This window comes from Solanum lycopersicum, chromosome 8 (assembly GCF_036512215.1).
Source record: "Solanum lycopersicum chromosome 8, SLM_r2.1".
Taxonomy (NCBI): domain Eukaryota; kingdom Viridiplantae; phylum Streptophyta; class Magnoliopsida; order Solanales; family Solanaceae; genus Solanum; species Solanum lycopersicum.
Window position 1 is genome coordinate 5367051 of NC_090807.1, and position 15873 is coordinate 5382923.

General features: G+C 32.9%; 1 long non-coding RNA gene across 1 annotated transcript; it reads right to left on the reverse strand.

Moving 5' to 3' along the window:
* Positions 1-2910: 2910 nt before the first annotated feature.
* On the reverse strand, positions 2911-11924 carry LOC138337736 (uncharacterized). Its single transcript, XR_011211126.1, has 3 exons — positions 11670-11924; positions 8243-8306; positions 2911-3184 (listed from the first exon to the last, which is right to left on the reverse strand). It is a non-coding gene; the product is annotated as an uncharacterized lncRNA (long non-coding RNA).
* Positions 11925-15873: the final 3949 nt, after the last annotated feature.

The window sequence follows — 15873 nt, forward strand, 5'->3', positions numbered from 1 at the left end:
CATCTGCATAAGACTTTTGACGGCTCTGGGTTGTCTTAAGTCTCTCTAATGAGTTGCACTTTCTTTATAGAATAATGGACTGATTCTTGTCCTATCAAAGCTGCTTTACCTATTCTAACTCAACAAACATGAGATCTACATCTACGCCCATATAATGCCTCATAAAGGGCCATCTAAATGCTGGAATGATAGATTTTGTTGAAGGTAAAATCAATAAGAAGAAGGTGATCATCCTAACTACCCTTGAAATCGATCACACAAGTTTTAAACATATCCTCTAGGGTCTGAATGGTATTTTCTGCATGTCCATCCATCTGCGGATGAAATGATATGCGAAGATTAACTAGAGTACCAAGGGCTCTCTGAAATGACTTCCAGAAATAAGAGGTAAACCGAGGACCTCTATCTAAGATATAGACATAGGTGACCCATGCAACGTGAATATGCCATTAATTTAAAACTTGGCGTAGTCCTCCATCAATCTGTAGTTTTAACTGTCAAAAGTGAGAGGACTTAGTAACTCTGTCCACTATCACCCAAATAAAGTCATGTTATCTGTGAGTAGAGGTAATCCTATAATGAAATCCATATTGATAACTTCCCACTTCCAGGTAGGAATGTCAATCTCTTGAGTCACACTTCTTCTGATGTTCTACATCGACTTGCTGAGAATTGGGGCACTTAGCCATAAAATCTTCTATAAACCTTTTCATACTATTCCACCAATAGACTTCCCGCAGATCGTGGTACATGTTAGTGTCACTTGTATGAATAAAATACCTCGAGTTATGGGCTACTGCAAGAATATGTTGTCTCAATTTACCCACATTAGGAACACACAATCTACCCTGATAGCGAAGTACACCATCTCCGGCTTGGGAGAAAACCTCCACTCCTTGATTATGGACAACACCCTTAAGTTCAAGCAAGATTGGATCAATGTCTTGTTTTTCCTTAACCTTTACTACTAATGAAGAATCTGCCCCATTCTAAACTGTTACTCTACTGTCTGATATGCTCATAAGGTGAACTCCCAAGAGATCAAGCCTGTGAACATTCTCAACTACTTTTTTTTTCAAACATGTGCTACACTACCCATATATAATCTTCTAAGGGCATCAACTAGTATGTTTGCCTTAACATGATGGTAATGCACAGTCATCTCAAAATCCTTGAGGAACTCAAGCCATGTTCTCTAGAGAAGATTCAACTCTTTCTAGGTGAATACATAATGAAGCTCTTGCGGTTTGTGAACACATCTTGAACACCATACAAGTAATGACTCCAAATCTTAAGTGCAAACATCACTGCTGCAAGTCGAGGTCATGTGGTGGATAGTTCTTCTCATGCACTTCAAATTGTCTAGAAGAATAAGCTATAACCTTACTTAGTTGCATCAACACACAACCTAGGATGACTCTGGATTTATCATAATAGATAACATAACCATCTGAACCCTCTGGTAGAGTCAAAACAAGAGTTGTAGTACCTAGTTTTCAGGTCTTTGAAGCTTTTCTCACAATCATATAACCACTGGAACTGGACCTTTTTCTAAGTCAACTTATTTAATGGAGAGGCTATATATGAAAATCCTTCTACGAACTTTCTGTAATAACCCACTAGACCCAAGAAACTTCTTAAATCTGTAGGAGAGGTAAGTCTTAGTCATTGTTTCACTGCCTCTATCTTCTGTATATCCACTCGAATCCCCTTGCTACATACATTGTGACCAAGGAAATCAATATATTTTAACCAGAACTCACAGTTGCTAAACTTAGCAAATAACTGGTGATCTTTGAGATTCTACGGAACAACTCTCAAATAACTCGCTTGTTCTTTCTCATTTCTAGAGTAAATGAGTATATCATCAATAAAGACGAAAACAAACAAGTCCAAATACTGCGTGAACACTCTGTTCATCAGATCCATGAAAGGGGAGAGAGCATTGGTTAGTCCAAATGACATAACTACAAATTCATAATGGTCATACCAAGTTCTGAAGACTGTTTTTGGAATGCCACTATCTATTATTTTAAGTTGATGATAATTGGATCTGAGATCTATCTTTGAGAAATGACTAGCAGCCTGAAGTTGGTGAAACAAGTCCTTCAATATAATCTCAAGCTAGACTACCAATGTTGCCATGAAAAAATCATATCCAATAATATCAGGAATTCAAAAGACATAAAAACTAATAAGCGGGCTAGTCACGTGTTTGCGTGCCTAATCCTGCATTAATAAAATTGATAAAGTTGCTCCAAAAAAATTAACTCAGATGCACGTGAAAAAAGTATTGTATGTGAAATGGAAAAATAAAACATAACTATGCATATCAATATGAGTAAAAACTGTTAACATAGTCATAATCGTAACATATGAAGGTTATAAGATGAATATTTAGACTTCCTTAAGGGTACTTCTATCATCATATTAGTTCATTATGGGAGTATAATAGTGTATTCTACATAAACCACCATATGAATGAATGTAGCTAATCTTAGTCAGATCAACGATGTCATTGGGTATGAGAGATATGTGTATATGTCATGTAAATTCATGACTAGCTCTTACTGAGGAGATAAAAGAAGGACTTAGACAAATCAATGGTACGATCCTTAACCTACATTAATAGATGTGACTTCAAGCATCAACATTTAGACTTTTTCCTTTTCGATTTATCATTTCGCTCTCTTAAACTCATGCTATTATTGATTAGCCTGAAGGCCTATGTTCATAACTTTCAAGGACATATAAAATTTTATATCTTTATTGTCACGACCCGAGTATACACCCTGAACATGGACGCCACTCAAGAACCAATGTCGGTTCACGAGCGAACCCTCATCCTGGATAACTACAAGTGAAAGACTGAATTAAGCATGCAAAAACTTAAAACTGAAATGAAAAACATTGAATAAAAATAATGTTTTCAAATAGACATTAAATAGAAAGTTTTAGCCTTTAAAACATTTAATAAAATAAATGATTAATATAGATACATTTACTATACTGGCTATCTATGAAGCCTCTAACTGATAATGGTTGAAGTCTGGACAAGACCCATGACCTCCTGACTAAACTGAAAAGTAAATGAAATCCTCCGAAAGCAAGGAAGTTCACCATAGCTAACTCGAATCTCGAATCTATTAACGAAGCTCATGTTGATGATCCTGGATAGTTGTGTCTGCATCATGAGAAGATGCAAACCAAATAGCTCAGTACGTGGAAAGTACGAGCATGTAAAGGGAATTCTAAAGCATAAAACATAGGCTTGAACTTCATAAAACGAAAACATACTTACTTCTTTTCAGTTCAACTCAATTCAAGAATAAGATACACAACTCAAAGATTAGATATTCAACTAAAAAATTAAGTACTCAACTTCAAATATATGATACTTGACTTAATGAAGCACAGATCAACTAAAGATACTCAACTTAAGGTACACAACTCAAAATTCTCAACTCATAATACTTAATTGAATTTATTTCAATATAAAGCAGTTTAAAGCAAGTGCAATATAAAGAAAAATTGTTTAAAAACATTATGTTAAATCAAGATAATAATATCATAAAAGACATATCATGCTCCATATCAAAGTCTACTTTTGCAATACATGAATGAAGTCCCATACCTCCATTAATACTAAGCAGACTCCTTGAGAAACCATGTAATTAATATTGTGGGAGTTTCTCTAATTGACAACGACCACTATGAGACTAATTGGTGATACAACGTCTCGCCCACGCTTCCAGAATTGTCCTATACTTTTCCGTCCCATAGAACATCCTTAACCTAGTGGATTCACTGGTTAAACTCACATGATCATCTAAAAAGTATGACCCATTAATACCATGATGGTTACATGGTTTACATGGAGACTTAAGTTAATATGAAATCTCATCCCCACATCGATGTTTAATACTACTTCCAAAATATAATTTAGCTCATGTTTTTAAAATAAACTCCTTCCTCTAGCTTGAGATAATTTGCTCAACCCTTTTTAGCTTTAAAAAGCCCTCTTGGAACATATGTTCCTTTTTCTTCTTTAAAACTCTTTTGAAACTCTTAGTTTGCTCTTAACTTAAATGTGAAAACATTTATAAACTCTTAGGGAATACTTAGTTACCATATACTTCTTTGAAGAACATAACTTCAACTTTACTCTTTCTCACCTCAGTGCTCAAGTTTTTTAAACAACTTTTAAAACAATTTTTAAAAGGACAAATATGGTTTGTGATCGAACTATGAACATGAACAACTCAATTCAAGGTTTTCAATAACAATGCATGAAACTCAATACTTGAACTCAAAAAGTCCAGGACTCAAGGAGTCAATGATACTACTCATCTCAACAATGCTTGACTCGGAGGGTTCATGCAAAATTATGGGCATGAACTACTTAAATCAATGACTCAAGCTCGACTTAAAGGGTTCATGCGGAATGATGGGCATGACACTACTTAACTCAAGGACTTAATGGGTAAAATGTAGCAGTTCCATGATTAGGAATATAATCTCAAAAGGAATAAGGAACTCAATACTCAAGACTTTTGAATGTAGATATACTACTTCTCTCAATGGTACTCAATTTATGGAGATCATGTAGAAGTTATGGACATGAACAACTCAACTAGAAGGTCTAAGTAACTAGATGGAACTCATGTATATAGATATTCTCATTCTCTTACTTACTTCCTCAAAACTTACTTCAAATCAATGATGGATATCAAGGAATTCATAATTTGAACTTAAAGGCTTTCTTGAGCTCTACTCTTAAACTCTATCTTGAAAGTAAATTATGAATTGAAGAGTTATGGTTCATAATATGAAGGATCTAGGTGTTATTGTAGACTTATGTATACATTCTCGGCTCTCATACTCAGTTACTTGAGTCTTGAAACAAGTTACTAGAAGTTGTAGAAGACTCCTCAAAAGGACTCTCTCAAAAGGCTCGAAAGAACACTCAAATCTAAATCTTATCTTCGCATTGAGTTATAATTATGTTTTCAAGGATCATTATTCATATTATGAATGATTTCCAAGTGTTTAGAATTAGTTTAAAGTGCTTAGAATCAAAAGGAGTGAAGATACACTTTAAATGAGCTCAAACAGAGCAATCGAGGGCAAACTGGATGGGGCAGGTAACCCTGGGGCTATGGGTGGCATGGACAACCTATAAAGTACATAGAAGGGCTTGGAGCGCTCTGGAAGGCGTGCAGTGCCTAGCCCTAACCCAAAATATTCTGTCAAGCACTTTTGCTCGTTTTCTCACCTTGAAATGCCTAAAATCGAACTGTTTCTCCCCCAATCACTTGTGTTCAATTATTTAACTTAATTAAACTCTTATATAATTTAAACAACACTAAAATTACTCAAATTTATCTCAAGAATTCACTATAACCAAATTACAAGATTTAGAATGAACTTCAAGAACACTTATCAAGAACTCAAATCTTTAAAATTTAAGAATGGAATTTCACTGTGAGTGAACAAATATAACACTATGGATTCTTACATACTTCTTAGGGATTAGATCCAATGCAAAAATATGCAACTAAACTCAAGACCGTCAATGAACGCCTTCATCCTTCCATCTCTTCTCTTTTCTCTTCTTTTCTCTTTTTGCCTCTTCTTGAACTATCAGCTAAAACCCTAGGTGTATATAATGATTATAAAACTGAACCTTAAAGTATTATACCGCTAAAATATTACTAAAATGAATTAAATCTTATTGGGTAAGGAAATGACCAATATACCCCTCATTATTTTCGGCTAATTTTCCATAGTTGGGCTGTCTAACTTCAAAAGGTCATATCTCACTCATCCAAACTCGAAACTTACAAAACTCACCGAATTTGGAAATATACTTCAAATATATTTTCTATGGTATCTTGTACCCCACCTAAATCATCCTGTGCTAGGAGTTACGTTCATTTAAAGTTGACTCAAAACTTATACTTAGCTTAACTCTCAAGTTTTCAGAGTTTGTTATGTCCAATTTAATTCTCTTTGGAATTGAAGGTGTTAAATCTAGTGAAATGCCCTTAATACTTGAGAAATTTCTAATTCCTTGGTGAAATCTCAGTCACTACAATTAACGGTTCGAGTCTTTGTTAGAAAAATTTATTGGGGTGTTACAATATCTCCCCCTTGGGATCTTTCGTCCTCGAATGATGACTGAACTGGGTATAGAATGGTTTTCTCTTACTAAGGTCTGCGTCTAATGGTATGTTCTTACTTTATTCAATATTAACTCAAATCTTTTTGTTCTTATTCTATACCTCTCTATAGGAAATCTCATCTCAAACTATTACTCTTTACCACCACATTGCTCATCTCAAGAATCCACCTAATTTTTAACAACACCATATTCAACCTTAGAAATCTAACAACTCCATGAACTCCTATGAATTAAATCCTTATGAAATTCTCATAAATTGACTTGATTTCTCATTTTATCATCTCCTCGTTGGGTCTAAGTTAATACTTGAAAGCTATGCACCGATTCCACATCTCTAGCTGGTGTACATTCTCTTAATTCTCTTTTTATTCTTGTGAGTTGGCCACACCACTGCCCTTATCTAAAGGTAATGTTCTCTACTACTCGAATTCATTGCAACAACCATCTCAATTCCTCACCTATTTTATGTAAAATCTACCATATCAAATCTCATAACTAACATCATCACCCTTTTGTTGTCATTCTTTTGGATCATGACACTCATTTCAAATTCAAGCTTAATGTTAATTACTAAACCTGAATGTCAATACGATTACTCACCTACTATATTATACCTCAATACTGATATGGCAATTTATGAACATTTTTCCACTAAGACCTCATGAAAATTAGTCAATCCTTAGCTTCTCAGTCTACATACTTGAATTACCATCACATACCACCTCATAATTTAAGTACTACTTACTCACATACTTCATATTATCTCTTAAATAACTCTCTCTCTCTCTCTCTCTCTCTCTATTTATCTATCTATCTATCTATCTATCTATCTATCTATCTATATATATATATATATATATATATATATATATATATATATATATATATATATATATATATATATATATATATATATATATATATATATATATCTTCACTACTTACAATTGGTCATTACTAACACAATAGCACATTATCATAGCTCTTTTTTTTGTTATACTTACTCTACCTCCTATTCTAAGCTCTTTACAAATCTTCACTCTAGTCTACCCATAAGTGAAAACTCTTCATTATTATCTTACTAGTGCATGACTAGAATATCCTGGTTTGCCAAAATACCATCTCCTTCTCATAGATCTTTATACCTCTGTATAATTTCCTCTAACTATGGCTCTTTCATTTAGTACTGCTCATGATCTCATAACTCATGCTACTCTTTCGGATGAAAATATTTCCCAAGCTCTAAACATACTTCTTAAAAAGTACCTCGGCTGAAACAAGGCTTAAAATAAAGAGTACAACTCACTTTTTTTAGCTCAAACGCACGATTCATGTGAATATGGGTGAATTACTTTGGAAATAAACACCTAAATCTACTCTTGGGCTTCTCTCAAGACCCTATGGAGTCTCATGGCTTTCTCAAGACTCTTGCTAAGAACAACTCATCGATAAGGATCTTTAAACTTTCATTTTTAACCATCTCTAGTATGATGGGTAGTCAGATGAATATAAGAACGCACGAGTTAGAATAGATCTCTATGACTTAGCTCTATTGCACGATTAAGAGTACGACGGAAGGGAAACTTTTCTTAAAAGCCTATAGTACCTCATTCGTAGAAGTGAGGCCCTCACGACCATAAATAAGATCCTACTGAAACGGCTTCATTGTCACCTTAGGAAACTTAAAGTTTGTGCTCTGATACAAGTTTGTCACGACCCGAGTCTACACCCTGAACGTGGCCGATACTCAAGAACCATTGATGGTCTCTAAGTGAACCATCATCTTGGCTGACTACAAGCGGAAGACTAAATTAAGCATGCAAAATCTTAAAAATGAAATGAATAACTTTGAATAAAAATAATGTATTAAATTAGCCATTAAATAGACAACTTTAGTCTTTAAAACATCTAATAAAATAAATAATTAATACAGACTCCTCAACTATACTGATTATCTATGAAGCGTCTAACTTACAATAATAAAAGTAAGGACATGACCCACGACCTCTTGACTAAAATGAAAAGTATATGAAATCCTATGGAAGCAAGGAGACTCACCATAGCTAACTCGGATCTCAGATTTATCAACGAAGCTCCTGTTGATGATCCTGAATACATATGTCTGCATCATTAGAAGAAGCAGGCCAAATGACTTAGTACGTGAAATGTACGAGCATGTAATGGAAATTCTAAATCATAATACATAGGCTTGAACTTGATAAAAATAAAACGTACTTACCTCTTTTCAGTCCAACTCAAATCAAGAATAAGATACTCAACTTAAAGATTAGATATTCAACTCAAAGATTAAGTACTCAACGTCAAATATATGATACTTGACTCAATGAAGCAATAATCAACTAAAAATACTCCACTTAAGGTATTTAAGTCGAAATGCCCAACTCATGATACTTAACTGAACTTATTTCAATATAAAGCAGTTTAAAACAAGTGCAATATAAAGAAATGTTGTTTTAAAACATGATGTTGACTCAAGATAATAGTATCCTAACAAACATATCATTCTTCCTCTCAAAGTCTACTTCTGCAATACATGAATGAAGTCTCATACCTCCATTTATACTAAGCAGACCCCTTGCGGAACCATTTAATTAATATTGTGGGAGTTTCTCTAATTGACAACGACCACTATGAGACTAATTGGTGATACAACGTCTCGTCCACGCTTCCAGAATTGTCCTATACTTTGCCGTCCCACAGAACATCCTTAACTTAGTGGATCCACTGGATAAACTCGCATGATTATCTAAAAAGTATGACCTGTTAATACCCATGATGGCTACATGGTTAACATGGAGACTTAAGTTAATATGAACTCTCATCCCCATATCAGTGCTTAATACCACTCCAAAAATATATTTTAGCTCATGCTTTTAAAATAAACTCCTTTCTCTGGGTTGATATAATTTGCTCAACCCTTTTTAGGTTTAAAAAGTCCTTTGGAATCTATGTTCCTTTTTCTTGTTTAAAACTCTTTTGGAACTCTTAGTTCCTTTTAACTTAAATGTGAAAATATTTATAAACTCTTAGGGAATACTTAGTTACCATATACTTCTTTGAAGAACAGAACTTCAACTTTACTCTTTCTCAACTTAGTGCTCAAGTCTTTGAAATAAATTTTAAAAAAATTGTAAAAAGACTTCTTAAAATAGGGTCCATGTCGAACTATGAACATGAACGACTCAATTCAAGGTTCTCAATAACCATGCATAAAACTCAACACTTGAACTCAAAAACTCAAGAACTCAAGAAGTCAATGATACTAGTCATCTCAAGAATGTTGTACACGGAGGGTTCATGTAGAATTATGGGCATGGACTACTTAACTCAATGAATCAAGCTCGAATTAGAGGAGTTCATGCGGAATTATGGTCATGAACTAGTTAACTCAAAGAATTAATGGGTAACATGTAGTATTCCCATGCTTAGGAATATAATTTCAAAACGGATAAAGAACTCAATACTCAAGACTTTGGAATTTGGAGATACTACTCCACTCTATGATACTCAATTTATGGAGTTCATGCGGAAGTTATGGGAATGAACAACTCGAATAGAAGGACTAAGTAACTAAATGGAACTCATGAATGCAAATCTTCTCATTCTATTACTTACTTCCTCAAAACATAGTTCAAATCAATGACGGATCTCAAGGAATTTACAATTTGAACTTAAAGGATCTCTTGAATGTGAATTATAAATTCAAGAGTTATGATTCATAATATGAAGGATCTAGGTGATATTGTAGACTCATGAATACATTCTCCTTAATCTCATGCTCACTTAGTTGAGTCTTGAAATAAGATACGAGAAGTTGTAGAAGACTCCTCAAAAAGACTCGAATAGACTCTCTCAAAAGATTTGGAAGAACTCTCAAATCTAAATCTTAACTTTACCTTGAATTTGAATTATGAATTCAAGGATCATGATTCATGTTATGAATGATTTCCAAGTGTTTAGATGTAGTTTAAAGTGTTTAGAATCAAAAGGTGTGAAGATACACTTTAAATGAGCTCAAATGGAGCAATCGAGGGCAAATTGGATGAGGCAGATGACTCTGAGACTATGGGTGGTGCGGGGTGCCGACCCCTGGAGTACAGAGTAGGGTTTGGGGCGCTCTGGTAGGCGTGCCGCGCTAGGGCCCAACCCAGAAAAATCTGCCGAGCTTTTTTGCACGTTTTCTCACCCTAAATCACCTAAAATCGAACGGTGTCTTCCCCAATCACTTGGATTTGATTACTTAAATTGATTACACTATAATATACTGTAAAAAAACACTTCAATTACTCAATTTATTCTCAAGAATTCACCAAAAGTCCAACACAACAAGATTTAGAATGAACCTTAAGAACACCTATCAAGAACTCAAATCTTTAAACTTGAAGAATGAAATTTCGCTAAAAAAATAACATGATTGGCGTATGACTGAACAAACTCAACACTATGGAAGCTTACATACCTCTTAGGGATTAGAACCATGGCGAAAATTCTTAACTAAACTCAAGAACGTCGATGAACGCCTCGATCCTTTCATCTTTTCTCCTCTTTTCTCTTCTTTTCTCTTCTTGCCTCTTCTTGAACTATCAACTAAAACCCTAGGTGTATAATATGATTATAAAACTGAACATGAAAGGATTGTGCCTCTAAAATATTACTATAAATGAAAGGACCAAAGTACCCTTCACTATTTTCGGCTAACTTTCCTTAGCTGGGCAAACTAACTTCAAAAGGTCATATCTCACTCATCCGAACTCGAAACTTAGCAAACTTTACGGATTTGTAAATATAATTCAAAGATATTTCCTATGGTATCTTGTAGAACACGTAACTCATCTTTCTCTAGGATTTATGGTCGTTTAAAATTGATCCAAGACTCATACTTAGTTTAACTCTCCAGTTTTCAGAGTTCTGTTATTTACAATATAATTCTCTTTGGAACTCAATGTACTAAATCTAGTGAAATGACATTAATACTTAAGAAACTTTAATTCCTTGGTGAAATCTAAGTCAGTACGATTAGCGGTTTGAGTCTTAGTTCAAAATTTTTTTTGAAATTTTACATTTATATCATGAGACATATATTTTTTCATAATAATGTAGTCAAGGAAATATATAATAGCATCATATGATTTGTATATGGATTATTTCATAGTTCATAATTCTAGGGTTAATAACATGAAAATTAATAAGTTACTAAAAAAATCATTAGACTTAGTTTTCAAAATAGAAACCTACTTTCATAATTATTCATAATTTCACAGAGGAAATCTTGTAAAATCGTGGGAGTAAGAATCTTCATGTGAAATATGATGCTACTTGGGGTTTCATAAAGAATCAAGAATAATTCCAGAGCATAGAGTTTCTTTCAAATCCTAACTCATTCATGGAAGATACTACGAAAACATGAAAATATAATTCGTGGGAAAGAACAAGATGACCTAGACATGAAGACAACCTTACATACCTTAAACACTCTAGTGTATTGAGAAAGGTATGATCTTTGGAGAAAAAGATATCAAAATTTTTTCTTGAATCCTACAGGGGAATTTTCTTGAAAACATATACATTTTATGAGTAGAAGATGTCAATTGGAAATAAGATGATTAAAAATCATCCATATTTTATTGTCAAATCTTATCTTGGATGAAAGATGGGTTATTTTGGAGGGAGTGAGTTAATTTCTTGAGAACTTCTCTTTCTAGGATAAATTTTTGAACTTGGGAGGTGAACCACGTCTTTAGGGGTTATTATAATTTTTCTGATGTGCGCTATTACACAGAAGACATCGTGGGCGCTTAGTCAGAGCATATCAAAGTACCATTGTCTTTGGATGCGCTATCACACAGTTGGTCGCTTGTGCAGTTGGGCACAATAAGAGCCTCTAGTAAAATGGGCGTAACTTTGTATAATAATATCCAATTGAAGATTAATTTTATTCTTTGAAAACTAAATCAAATATATTTAATTGATCAAACACAGACCCTTAAAGTTGTTCTTAATTTCATTTTGGAACTCCAACTCAACCTTTTTCCATTTTAACCCTTTAATTTCAATTTTTATGTTTTATTTTGGCTTTTCTAAGTAATGTGGCAGAGTGTGTGCATCACACTTTCACTGAAAGAGAGTGAAATACAAAAAAGTATATATTTTTTTTAAAAAAGTAATAAAAGATTAACCCTTCAACTCTAATTTTTTACGTACAGTTTGAACACAAAATACTAATGTTATGATATATATATATATATATATATATATATATATATATATATACTCTTCAACTGCAATTTTGTATTTAAAAAATCATCGTTCATCTGTTAGTTACTGTAAAAAAATTCAAATTGACGGATGATCATTGATTTTAAAAAGAAACAATTTCTTTTTTTTTTAGAGTTTACCTATATTTTTGCGTGAAAAATAACCATTGAAAGTGTATCAATTTTCTTTCTTAAGAAAATGAATGACGATGGATCGAAATCTGTCGAGTTTCAACATTTTTGAAGAGTGTATTAATTAACAATATTATGAGTTCTTTTAACTCATATTTAGTTGAATGAAAAATTAGAAAGTCGATATTTGAGTTAGTCCGAATAGATTAGATATCAAAAAATAAATATGTGGTGTTATTTAGTTTAATTATTTGTTTTAAAAATAAATTATCTTACTATATATGTGAACTTATTAAAACTTCTACCATGAAAGAAGTACACAATAAATCTATTTGTGCTCCCACACAGCATAAAAGTTAACTTATTCATTACTTTTCTCAATTTGTATATTCATTATTTTTCTCAACTTGCTCTTATTTCAAAAAATAAATGGTGGTCTAAGTGTAGGTCTATACATATCTAAAAGTAATACAATGATAGAATGAATGAAATTTGGTCAAAGTCAAACCCTTTAAAAAAAGGAATAAATTTAAATATCTTTGACTCCACAAAATATTAAGATAATTTTTTCTCACTATAAATAATTCTTATGTTGAGACCAAAATCACAATTTATCACATTATTTTATAGCAAAGAGCTTAAACATGCCAAGAAAAAGTATCGATCGAACGAGAACTAACATAATGAAAATTCTTAATGAGAGAATGTTGAACGGAAGGTTCGTAAAAGGCACTTTGACAAAGTGTCACACTCATTACTTGAAAATTTCTAATGTTTTTTACTTATGTTAGTTGATTTCAATTCTCGTAGGGCCATGATTTAGTTTTCAATGTTTTCTAAGAATTTAAATGTTACAATTGTTGTTTTTATTTATGTGTTTAAATTATCTTATAATTTCGTGAAAATTTTGTCCTCATTTCAAGAATTTTAACAATAATTTTGTATGGATGAACTATCTCTGGTATAACTCACAATATTTATGATTTTAATAGTTTTTAATGTTTACAGTAGAAATGGATGGAAAATATTTATTTAGTCTTATACATAAATACATAGTTATACTTCAAAACCTAATATTTCTGCCTTCTTTGTCTCTCTCAAACAAATGAAAAAGAAAAAGATATAAACAAAGAATAAAAGTTTTTCGATCCCTTCTCTTTTTGTTTGAAAAACTATTCCGGTGTGTTTTTCCCCATTCATCATTCACAAAACATAAGTATCAAGACATTCTTAAACGTCACACTTCCTTTTTTATTGAATCTGAATCAAATTTCATAATTAGCAATGTCAAGATATATACCAGAATAAATAAATTCTTCAATTAAGTTTTTTATTTTACAAGTGCTACATATCTAAATCCAAAGATAAATTGAGAAAAAGAATCAAAATTTTGGCAATTTGGATTAGAAGACAAAGAGAGAAAAAGTCAGCCAAATTTGGGTACCACGTACGTATCACGGACCTATTCCTCTGGATGGACAAATTTTATCCGCATTGCGGAGTGCTCATGGACCGTTCTGCCTCAAAAATTATTTTGTGACCAAATAATTAAATATATCTCCACGTCGCGGACATGCTTTCAGCCAGTAATCTATTGATCTTTTGTCATGTTTAACTATCTAAAAGCACTCTTAAACATCATGAGATCTTTTCTATCACAAATCAAGAGAAGTTAAGAGTCAAGTAAAAAAAAATTCATAAATTCTTCCAAAAGTTTTTCTGCAAATGTTTTAACCTTGTTTTAAGACTTGAGTTTTGAGTTGCGTAAAGAACGAAGTTTGAAGTTCATTTATTCAAAAGAGTATATCGGGACTATGCATTCTCATTTGAGCTATGTTTTTGAGCAATTATCTCAAATCACAGAAAAAAGTATGATATTTTGAGAGTAGTATTGAACACCGATATGGGAGAGTTCAGACAACACCCAGACCCCATAAACCATACGGTCGTCATGGGTAGAAAAGGTTAATAATTTTTAGATGATTCCTTAGTGCTTTTTTAGCATTGACTAGTGGATCCACTTAGCGGTCAGCAACTATACCATCGGCAAGGTATAGGACGATCCTTAACAATGTGACGCAAAACGATGAATCATCACAATAACTCTTACGTGATGGTTGTCGGTAGAGAAAATTATATAGAAATATTTATATTATTATACACACAATTTAATTGTATTTTTACATACATTTTAGAGTTATATTTGTATCTTTGCATATGCATAGAGTATCATTGTATTTCCAAATACACAGAGTTGGCATTCACTTTCATAAGATTTTTTATACTGCACTTGTTTTATACTAATTTGCTTTATATTGAAATGAGCTTAGTTCAGTTTGAGTTGAGTGGAGCCAAGTATGTTCGTCAGTTCCTTTTCAAGCCTATGTCTTATTTTAGAATTCCTCTCATATCCTCGTACATTCAATGTACTTACGAGATTTGGCATGCAACTTCTTATGATGCAGACGCAGGTAACTAGGATCATCCAACACCTTATTGATACAGTTGAGCATTCAGAATCAGCTGATGAGCTTCCTTGATTTCCAGAGGGTCCCTCTTTTTATTGATTTTAGTAGTTTTAGTTCATTAGGATTTCGTGGGTCTTGTCTCTACATCTATTTCACTCGTTTTAGAGGCTTCATAGACCGTCATATATTAGTTCTTTACACTTTTCATTTTCATTATCTTATGTTGAGACTTGAGTTTGCCTTATTGGCTAGTTGAATGTTTTCGTCATAACATTCAAAGTTTTATGCGAGTTATCTTTGATAAGTTAAGTCTTGTGCTGAGTAAGTAAGCTAGGTTAATGGTTCACTTAGGGCCAACAATGATTCTCGAGTGTTAGTCTCATCGAGGTGTGGCTTGGGGCGTGATAGTTATACTTGAAATTTTTTTATAAATGTAGGAGTTACATTCTAGGACAACCTTAGTTGTTGGGGCAATAGTTTTGATGAATGATGATTGGTTTGTCAACATTCTTCATCATGATATTTTGATGATTAATATTTGTGACAAAATCAGTGCTAGCCCTTGCCCAAGACTTTATCCTTAATTCATTATCAAATAATACTGAAACTAATTAATTTACACTTTTCACACCATCTTTATTATAATCTCTAGCTAGACATCAAATTTTGCCATGAAAAAAATCATATCCAATAATTGTAGGAGTTCAGAAGATATGAAACCTAATGAGTGGCTAGTCGCGTGTTTGCGTATCTAATCATGCATCAATAAAATTGATGAAGTGGCTCCAATAAAAAGAACTTAAATACATGTGAA